The sequence below is a fragment of the Malus sylvestris genome, chromosome 3, assembly GCF_916048215.2.
Source record: "Malus sylvestris chromosome 3, drMalSylv7.2, whole genome shotgun sequence".
Taxonomy (NCBI): domain Eukaryota; kingdom Viridiplantae; phylum Streptophyta; class Magnoliopsida; order Rosales; family Rosaceae; genus Malus; species Malus sylvestris.
In genome coordinates, this window is record NC_062262.1 from 17,841,874 (window position 1) to 17,852,911 (window position 11,038).

The window sequence follows — 11,038 nt, forward strand, 5'->3', positions numbered from 1 at the left end:
CGAGATCCAAGTATACTACAATAACATTGTGATTCTTGCAAGTAAAATAGGAGATTTAAGCCCATTCACATGAGTAGTAAAAATTTTATCAAGAAAATGGCGCCGTTGCCGAGAATTATTTAAAATAATCCCTACTAATCTGATTTTTAATTAGTTATTGCTGTTTATACATATAAAAAAAAAATTTAATTTTCGTTTTTATTTTATTTTTACAGATTACAACAGTACAGCAGTGCAGATTTCAGAAATTTGTGCATGGTCAGCACCCGTTCAACAGTGCATAAATTGATTCCACTTGATCCAGAACTTGAGCAGAATTTAAGGAGGAAACGCAGGGAGCAAACTTTGCAGAGGGTTCCTCCTTTGCAGGGAACTTTTCTACAGTCTTTAAATTCTGAAGACCTGCACAGTAAAGAAAAAATGGCATTTGTAATTCCAGAGGCAAGTCAGCCTTTGGGTGAATCTTTAACAGCCCATACCACAAATATACCAAGTTGCATTACTTATCCGGCAGTGGAGGAATGGTCTACATTTAAAATAAAGCAGCACATGTTGAATATTCTACCTACATTTCACGGGTTATCATCTGACGATCCAAACATGCATATTGCAGAATTTTTAATGGGATGCAAAAATATTTTAGTGAGGGGATTCTCAGCCGAATCTATTAAGTTGTGTTTGTTTCCATACACTCTAAAAGATCAAGCAAGAAGATGGCTCCTCACACTCCCATTTGGTAGCATTAGTACTTTGGCCCAACTCAGTGAAAAAATTTTAAACAAGTATTATCTGGCTTCTAAGACTCTTGACATGAGAACTCAGATTTTATCTTTTGCCCAAAAACCAAATAAGGAGTTTCATGATGCGTGGGAGCGGTTCAAAGAGTTTATTAGAAAATGTCCACATTCGGGTATTAACACTACTGATCAAATGCATATATTTTTCAGAGGGTTGAATATGACTACAAAAACTCTTGTCAACGCTTCATGCGGAGGTTCGTACAAAGATAAAAATGCCTAAGAGGCTTGTTTGTTATTTGAAAAAATGGCAGCAGATACACAACAGTGGGTAGTTGAGCAGCCACAATCTAGGTCTATTTTTTAGATGTCTAACGGTTCTCCATTTGTTACAGCACAAATTGAAAAAATAGAGAAAAGACTTGATGCAAAATTCAACATGTTATTACGAAGAATTCCAGGTTCACAAGTTGCTGTACAGCAGCCTTTACAAGCTGCTTGCAGCATCTGCAACATGACAAATCATGATTTTTTGAGCTGCCCACATAAAGATGCTTGTCCAGATTTTACAGCAGAGCAGGTTAATGCATTTAACAATTTCCAGTGTCCCAAATATGACCCATATTCAAATTTCTACAACCCAGGTTGGAGAGATCATCCTAATTTAAAGTGGGACAAAGATCAGCACCCTAGGCCACAATTTCAACAACAGGTACAGCAACATGATGCACCTAAGGCTGCTTGGGAGGTTGCAATTGAAAAATTAGCAAATACTACCAGTCAAGAAATCCAAAATCTGCATGCATCAATGAAAAATATGGAAAAACAAATTGGACAAATTGCTTTGCAGGTTTCAGAAAGGGCACCGGGTACATTTCCTAGTCAAACAGTACCTAATCCAAGAGGACGAGAAGAATGCAATGTTGTACATACTTTACGGTCTGGCAAAAGTTATGACAACAGACATGAAAAATCTGCTAGAAATTCGCAGGCAGCAGAACAGCCCCAAACTAAATCTACAATTTTTGTAGATTCTGCAATTTCTACAGATTCTGGGCAGTCCCAAGACAGATCCAAAAATACCACAAAAACTGCAGAACGTGTTTATGAGCCTCCAATGCCTTATCCTGAAAGGTTGAAGCCTAAAGCTAAAGATCAACAGTTAACAGATTTTATGAAAACTTTGTCAAAAGTTCAGATCAATTTACCGTTAATTGATGCAATAAAGAACATTCCATCTTATGCCAAATTTTTTAAGGATGTTTGCACAAAGAAAAAGAAGATTGCAGATTCTGAAAAAGTGATTCTAACGAAATAGTGCAGTGCAATCTTATTGCATAAATTGCCTCCAAAGAAAAAAGATCTAGGGAGTTTTACTCTTGTACTATTGGCAATTCTTATTTTAAAAGTGCTTTAATTGATTTAGGTGCTAGTGTAAACTTAATGCCTTATTCTGTTTTTAAAAATTTAGGTGAAGGAGAGCTGAAGCCAACCTCTAACATTATTCAATTGGCTGACCGTTCAATTACCTATCCTAGAGGGATCATTGAAGATGTTATTGTGAAGGTTGACAATTTGTATTTACCAGCTGATTTTATGGTGTTAGACATGGATGAGGATTTGACAACACTCATCATTTTGGGCCGCCCATTTCTGGCAACAGCCCGAACTCTTATTGACGTTGAAGCCGGAACATTAACATTCCGGGTTGAAGATCAAACTGTTGTTTTCAAGCTGTTTGAAGCAAGCATACATTCAGGTGACAAGCAAGAATGCATGCGTGTTGATGCATTGGATGGTTTACCAAGTGCTGAGTTTATGAACAGATCATCAACTGACCATCTGTCTATAAAGCCCCCGAATTTGACTCGTGACTGTACAAGTCCTAAACCACAGCAGCAAAGGGTGCTACATGATGACCAGCCAATTAACACTATGAAAAAACATGAAAATTTGCCAGGCAACCCAAATTTTAAGAAAATACAGCCTGATAAAAAAGTGTGGTTGTTAAGTTCCTATTTCAAATCATCTCCAGGGAAACAAGAGTCTTGATGGAAAGGCTCTTTTCTAGTTACTAAAGTTTTTCAGAATGGAAACCTGAACATCAAGGCTGAGGATACAGGTTTCACATTTAAGGTTACCAGACATTAACTTAAACCATGCATAGCAAAATTTGGTGTAGGTGAGTCATCAACTCTAAAGGCACCAGTCATCTAGCCACCGGACTTCTGCAACGTCTAGCTACAGACTTAAAATAAAGCGCTTGTTGGGAAGCAACCCAATTTTTCTAAACTCTTTCCTTATTTTATTTTTCGTTTGATTTTTTTTTATTATTACTAGTTAAATTTCTAGATGCAATACATACCTAAGTTTTCAAAAAAAAAAAAAAAAACATAAAATAAAAATAAATAAAAAAAAAACGAAAAATTAAAAAATGTAAAATTGCAGGTTGATTTTATTTACCCAGTTTATTTTCTTTTATTTTATTTTTTTAACGCATATTGGTTAATTGCAAGTTGTGAACGTGGAAAATAAAACTCGTCCTATGCTGGAATCCTGCACCCAGCAGCAAGTCTACCTTCACATCAACCACATCTACACTATGCTGGAAATTTAAAGCAGTCAACATAAAAGTCATACACAGATGCAAGTTTGGGGGAGATTGTTGCAGATCCAGCACAAAGACATAATTTTGAGCAGTTAATTTTCTGCAACTCAGTTTTGTGATGCATGGAGAAACACAGTTAAATCATAGATCCATACACCACAGAAATGAGTACAACTATTATTACCAGACCTACAACAATTCAACTTGCAAGGATATGAAATTTTACCTCCCAGATGCACTGATCTGGGCTCTTGGAAGCTTGTGTCGTTTTGTCTATTGAAGCTGATGTTTGTCCATCCACTTTCCTTCCCAGGGGCTCTATCATGGATTCGCATTCTCTGAGCACAGAGCAACACAATGAAACCATGCTGGGACATAAATATCATCATATCAAGACACATCACAACCCGGACTAGTTTTACCTTCGTATGGGAGGTGGATCTGTGATGTCCGAGCTGTCCTGTTTTCTTCCTTTGTTTCGGGACCAACTTGTCGTCCTGCACAGCTCACAATAGAAAACTTGGTGACATTATGACTTTTATGATCCAGATTATGTATCACTTAAAACACATAATATTGTGAAAGTCATATTTTCTGTAGGTTGTATCCATTTTGTTATATGTTCATCAGATCTGGGGTCCTTTACGTTTTAGGGTCTATATTTTTCATGCTCAGTTAGTCTTCGTTAAGTCTCACACATTTCGAGTCCACTTTCCTCGTATACATGTTAGTCCGTATGTTGTTAGTTCGATTCATGCTCAAACCCGCATATACATATGGTTTTTGTTAACAATTTTCACAAATCCATGGACGAAATTAATCATGCCATTTAAATCAAAGCAAGGCTGAGTTTATACCTTCATAATCAATAGATCACGACTTTTAAGATGTGCCATGCTTTCTGTCCAGTGGATTTTCAGTTGAGATTTCTTTCTCTCAGATCTGTCATGGATCTGAGTGTCCTGCACAAACACCACACCATAATAATTACATGCAGAGGTAATGACGCTATTTTCTCACAACATGGGGTTCATTAACCTACGGAGTACAAGAATTTTACCTTTGCAGGAACCGGATCTGCACAGTCATTGTTGTTGTTCCTGTTCATTACCGTTGCAGAGCTTTCAGGTCATGGACATTTGCATAATCATAATATACACAGACCTGAGACCAACATGCATCAATCACAGAACCATGGTGTTCAACCAGTTACCCAGAGACTATAAATAAAAAATTAAAAAAAAAGGACAAGGACAAAGATTACCTTTGTGGGAAGATTTGAGCTTCAAATGTGCTACCATTTCCATGACAGAGGCGTTGGTTTGGGGTTCTTGCAGCGGAGAGTGTGTGTGGTTGAGCGGCTGAGGGTGAAAAGGGGGTAAACAAATGAAAAAAAAAAACAAATTTGAGAGAAGGAGAGTTATTTTTCATTTTAGAGAGAAATGGAACATAATGGAGCTTTTCAGTTGGAATCCTAAGAAACTCATCATTTGGATGGCCGACACGTGTACATATATGGAGCTTTGCATGACTGACCGAGAAGGCTGTTTTAAAATGGGGAAAAAGAGAGCCGTTTGGCTCTGGGTTTGATGCAAAGAAGGCGCTGGGCTCGAGGAGAATGGATGCGGAGGATCCAAAGTTGGGTCACAACCAGCTAGGGTTTTATGGTGCACGCATGTGAGCACGTGTGGTTGATGTGTAGAATCTCAACGTCTTCTGTTTGCCCACCAGTTCGCGAGTTCGACTCCCCAGAGCCATGCAAGTTATTGCACTTTATTTCAAAATTTTGCCAGCACCTCCAAGATCCTGGGTTAGAAGTTAGAACATTTGAGGTGCCTTCTTTTCTTTTTTATTTTTTTATTATTATTATTTTTTCTTTTCTGTTTTTTTTTATTTCCTTCACTTTTTGTTTTATTTTATTTTCTGTTTTAGTTTGTCTCTTATGTTCCGCTCTTTCATCATAGTTGCTATTATTTATTTTCCACACCTTGAGGACAAAGTGGGAAATAAGTTTGGGGGTGGGAAAGTAAACTTTTAGGATTTTAATTTTTGTGTCAATTAAAAATTTTCATTCTTTTTAAGTTAATATCCATAGATTATTTTAAATGTTAGAACAAATGGACATGGTGAAGGTCAATCCCACATTAGAGTCTTTGCTATTTATCGTTGCTTAGGCACTAATTCATGAATTATACTTTAAACTTGGCACTTCACACCAACATGGTTTGTGGGGAGTGAGATTGAAACATTTGCTTTTAGTCTAAGTTTATTTTTATTTTTTGTTTTAAGTAAAGTCAGTTATTATTGTGAATAAAGTAATAATTGTCTCACCCAAGGTTTTGCCTAGTAACCGGACCAATCCTGCCTAATCAACAGTGATTCTCGCGTCAAACGGTAGAGTTTTGGCATGGGGCAGGGTGGTTAGTTGGTTTCGTAGCCTTTTCAGCTCGGGTTAATAAGTCCTTAGGGGTGTTTTACACCTAGTGCCCTAAAGCCCTAGTGGTTTGGGAGTCATTGACCTAAAGCTCACTACATGGGTTGGATCAAAAGCTTAAGTGAACCGACATTGCACGACCACTACTGTTACTGGAAAAAAAATGAAAAAAAAGAAAAAAATTGAAGAGAAAAAGAAAAATAGTTATATTTAAAGTTAGTATGTGTGAAATAAAGAAGGACGAGAGGTAAGAGTTTTAGTCGAGTCTCCTTAACTATGTTGGTTCACTTTACAGCAAAGGAAGTTTGTGAATTCTTTTTTAATTGATTCTAAATGGCTTAGACTCTGTGGTGGGATTGGTTGGAACTTTTGAAAAGATGTTCTAGTTTTTAAAATTTGCTATGGATTGCAACTTGAAGGTGGAAGTTTTGGCTTGGTTGAGTTTTAGCTAGTTGTCTAGTTTGTTAAGTTTTTATTTTTGTTTGAGTCTTGTTTTGCTTGAGGACAAGCAAAACGCTAAGTTTGGGGGTATTTTGATGAGTAGATTTTATACTATATATTTTACCCTAATCTTAGTATATTTTGGTTAATATTTTGGAAGAATTTTGATACTTTGAATTGTATTTTCAATATAGGCCTTTTGACTTCCTCTGGAGCAAAACAGGATCAAATGGACGAATTTTGGAGTAATTCCAATTGGAGGATGTTCGTGAGTCACTTAGCTTGATTGTATCAAAATTTGGGATTTTTCCACCTAGCGGTTATTTTCTGGAAATAAAATAAAGGAGCGATGCGCAATGCTGGAAAATGACGTTTTTGGGCTTAAATTGCGTTTTTGGAGCCCAAGATGACCTCGGATGGGTTCGTGGCCTTCTGGAGAAGTGTTCAGAATATTCCAAACATTAAATCCAGCTATATTGGGGCAGTTTTGGAGCAGCTTATGGGTCAAAAACGTGGCTGTTCAGATTTTGGACGAATTTTTACCATTTTAATTTAGGGTTATGTTTTTTTTAGGGGGATTAGGGTTTATGTGGTGGTTTAGCAAATATATGGCTGAGCCATCTAACACATTTTTGGCTACGCTTTATTTTATGCAATTTTGGAGACAGAGAGAAGTGCTAGGGTTTTGGAGATTTTCTACTTGAAGGTGTTTTCAAACCTTTTCTTAATAATATTTTCTATGATTTCAATTATGAATATGCGTAACTAATTTCCTATTGCTAGAGCGAAGCCTTGAGCCTTAGCATGAATATGTGATTTTTATTTAATTGCTTATGATTGATTGCATGCATACTTTGAATTGTTAATCACCGGGATAAAAACTATCTAATTGTCTTAATGCCTGATCACCATTAGGATCTTTAGAAAAGTAATTTGATGCAATTTTGGTCGGAAGGTTCCCTGAAATTGACGCTGGCTTCTTGTGATTAATAATTGTAATTTCACTTAGGATGAATATCACGTCTTAAGGATTGCATGGTTTTTCAAAGAATTTTCATAAAGCATAATGAGTCTTTTATGTTCAGATTTGATCCGAACGTCCGAACGGGTTGCATGTTGATATACGTTCTATGTTGGAGGTTCCAAGTAGAATATGAATTAGGAAAATCTAACCTTCAAAGTGGCATGTGTAGATCATAAGTAATTGGTAAAAATTCATAGGATTGCTAGGTGATGGTGGAACCCTAGTGCTTTCTTAATTTTATTCTCCCAAAACTGTTTTCTTTTTTCTCTAGCTCTAATATTGCAGATTGTTTATTTTAATTCATTGATTTCGTTTTTATTTTAATTAGGTTATAAAATCAATCACCTAAACTTCTACTTTCCAATAATTAAATGGAATCTGATTAGTTTCGAATTATTTAATAGTCCCTGTGGAGACGACCTTGCGAGATCCAAGTATACTACAATAACCTTGTGATTCTTGCAAGTAAAATAGGAGATTTAAGCCCGTTCACATGAGTAGTAAAAATCCTATCAGAAAGCCAGTAAAAAAATGACATGAGAGTCTTTGCCTTAGTGTGTTAAGCTCATGTGCCATGATAGTTGAGACACAAGTTGTAGGAATCCAGCAATCCATGCATATTTGTGGGGTATGAAATCAATGAGAAATGTTATAGATTATTCAACCTGAAAACAAAAAACATCAATCTTTCCACATATGTGATCTTTAATGAAGAGGCATTGTGGAATTAGGAGACTAATGCAAAAGAACAAGCTAAAATTCCTCTGTAAGTTAAACTCAATGAACTATAAGCTAACAAGAAACGAACAAGAAGTTCATGAAGATGTGAGAATTAGTACACCACTTCAAACTTCTCAATCTACATGATCAAGTCCTTAGATTGAAGAACCACAAGGCTCAACTCCAAGTTTAAAACCAATAAGATTAGAAGCTTCATGAAATCTTTGCTACTTGTAATTACTATGTGGTTGAACCAAAGATTTTTTAGGAAGCAAAGAAAGACATATCATGGTAAAAAGCTATGAAATATGAGATTTCAATGATAGAAAATAATGAAACATGGGAATTGGTTGACATACCAAAGTGACAAACTAGTAATTGGTTTAAAATTGGTCTACAAGATCAAGTTGAATTTGGATGGGTTTGTGCAGAAGAACAAATAAAGATTGTCGGCCAAAGGCTACTCACAAAAGCCTAAAATTGACTTCAATGAAACATTTGCAATTGTGGTAAGGTTGGATACCATAAGGCCACTAATTGCATTGGCTGCACAAAAAGGGCTTAAATTTGTATTAGTTGGATGTAAAATCATCTTTTCTAAATGATGTTCTAGAAGAGGAAGTGTACATGGATCATCCACAAGGTTTTGAAATTGAAGGTTCAGAAACAAGGTCTACAAACTCATGAAGGCACTCTATGGTTTGAAACAATATCCAAGAGCTTGGTATAGTGCAATTGACTTTTACTTCACTAAGTATGGTTTTAAGAAGAGTCCTAGTGAGGCAATACTCTATACCAAGATAGAAATTAATTAAATACCCCCATTATGTCAGTTTATGTTGATGATGTGGTTTTCATAGGGAACAGTGAGAATATGGTAAATGAATTTAGAGAATAAAAGATGATGAAGTATGAGATGACAAATTGAGGACTTCTATACCATTTCCTGGAGTTGTGCAAGAATCCAACATTTTCATTAATCAGAAAAAAAGTATGCTTAAACAAATGTTGAAGAAGTTCGACCTCACAAGGTGTAAACTATGAGTACCCCTCTGCTTTCAAATTAGAAACTAAGAAAGGATAATGGAAGTGAACCAGTTGATTCAAGTCTCTACAAAAATGGTTGCCAATTTGCTACATTTGATAGCAACAAGACCTGACATACTGTTTTCTGCAAGTCTTCTCTCAAGGTTTATCCATAATCCCACAAGAATTCACTTGAGAACTACAGAGAGAGTGTTAAGGTATGTGCAAGAAACACTTGATTTTGAAATCATATATGAAAAAGGTCAGTTTGCAATTCTAGTTAGCTTTTGTGATAGTGATTGTTGGAATGTTTAAGTAGAAACTCCTACTTGTTGGTATGTGCAAGGAACACTTGATTTTGAAATCATATATGAAAAAGGTCAGTTTGCAATTCTAGTTAGCTTTTGTGATAGTGATTGTTGGAATGTTTAAGTAGAAATTCCTACTTATTTCATATATCCCACGCTGATGAAGTAAAGGTTTCTCATGCACTTAATAACACTTAGCTTTCCCCCTCTAATTAAATTAAGAGATGGGCCATGTGGAGCAATTTCTTGATTAAGAGCATGATAATTATATATCTAATTATAAAGGCCTAAGGCCTCTGGACTCTTTCAATTAATCATTAAAACCTAGTTTAATTCAGTCATATCCTTTCCTAAATGATAAGTCTGATGAGAAACAGTTTGTAACTGCTCACACTTGTTAGCATTAGGTCAACGTGTTTTATAGAAACACACCATCACATTGACAAAAAAATAATCATCAACCCCAAACTTCCATACTAGTCTTCTTATTGAGAACCACATTGATTTTCACCAGCAATCAAAGTCTCGGTGCTGTGATTTTGATTCAGACTATTGAACCCTAGTAAAGCGGATGCCTAACGAACTACAAGCACTGAGTAGAGGCGAAAATTTGTTTCAAGGACATTGCAATCCGCAAGCCTCTGTCTACTCAATGAGTTAGTGAATTCATATGGAGTTTATCATTATTCTTCGTTATCTATCATCTGAATTCAGTTTGTTATGCTATTATTATTCAAAATCCAATTATGTATACACTTGTTGTATTACGTTAATTCTAGTTTCTAGAATTACATACATACATACATATATATATACACACACACTTGATGTGCTTTACATCTTTTATATATATTAGTTTATATTGGGATTTTATATGATTAATTTCATATAATATATTTGAAGAATACAATCTTTTTTATCTATTTCTAACAATCTTGAAACAGATCTTAATGGATCAACAAAATGTGTCTGCGAATGCTGTCAATGGCTCCAAAAATCCTCACTCAGAGAAGCCAGAGAAATTTAAAGGATTTGACTTTAAGAGATGGCAACAAAAGATGCTTTTCTAGCTCACAACAATGAACTTGGCATATGTTGTCAAGGAAGATGCTCCGCAATCTAATGAAGATCTGATGTCAAAGGAAACTTTGAGCGCAATTGAAGCTTGGAATCATTCTGAGTTTTGTTGCAGAAACTACATATTTAACAGTTTGGATGATAATATCTATGATATCTACTCACTTTGTAAGATTGCAAAGGATCTGTGGGAATCATTGGAGAAAAAAAATATATAAGATTAAAGATGGCGGTTCAAAGAAATTTGTAATTGGCAAATTTTTGAAATACTTTATGGCGTATTCTAAATCCCTTGTTGTTCAAGTTGAAGAACTTTATAAGCTAATATATGAACTTCATGCTAAGGGATGTGCTATTAATGAACATTTCCTAGTTGGGGCCATAATTAAAAAATTACCACCCTCTTAGAATGATTTCAAAATTTACCTCAAGCATAAGCATAGGAAGAGAGACAAACATGATGTGTTGCTTGAAGCCAAAGCCAATTGAAGGAGAAACTTCATGGCCTAAGCCAAATTCTCAGAAAAATAAGGGAATGAAATCCAACAAGCAATCTGTTCATGCACCAAAAGCCAAGAACTTTAAGAAGATGATTAAAGGATGCTACTATGTGTGTGGAAAAGTGGGCCATAAAACACATGAATGTCGCCATCAAAATGATGG

The 11,038-nt window shown here is 35.6% G+C and overlaps 2 long non-coding RNA genes and 1 other non-coding gene across 3 annotated transcripts; all 3 read right to left on the reverse strand.

Moving 5' to 3' along the window:
* Positions 1–807: 807 nt before the first annotated feature.
* On the reverse strand, positions 808–912 carry LOC126617522 (small nucleolar RNA R71). The gene has a single exon (XR_007621398.1). It is a non-coding gene; the product is annotated as a small nucleolar RNA R71 (small nucleolar RNA).
* Positions 913–2,139: 1,227 nt separating this feature from the next.
* On the reverse strand, positions 2,140–3,847 carry LOC126615286 (uncharacterized). Its single transcript, XR_007620725.1, has 3 exons — positions 3,768–3,847; positions 3,572–3,683; positions 2,140–3,332 (listed from the first exon to the last, which is right to left on the reverse strand). It is a non-coding gene; the product is annotated as an uncharacterized LOC126615286 (long non-coding RNA).
* A 173-nt stretch (positions 3,848–4,020) lies between these two features.
* Positions 4,021–4,547, reverse strand: LOC126615283 (uncharacterized). The gene is made up of 2 exons (XR_007620722.1): positions 4,406–4,547; positions 4,021–4,307 (listed from the first exon to the last, which is right to left on the reverse strand). It is a non-coding gene; the product is annotated as an uncharacterized LOC126615283 (long non-coding RNA).
* Between the last annotated feature and the right edge of the window lie 6,491 nt (positions 4,548–11,038).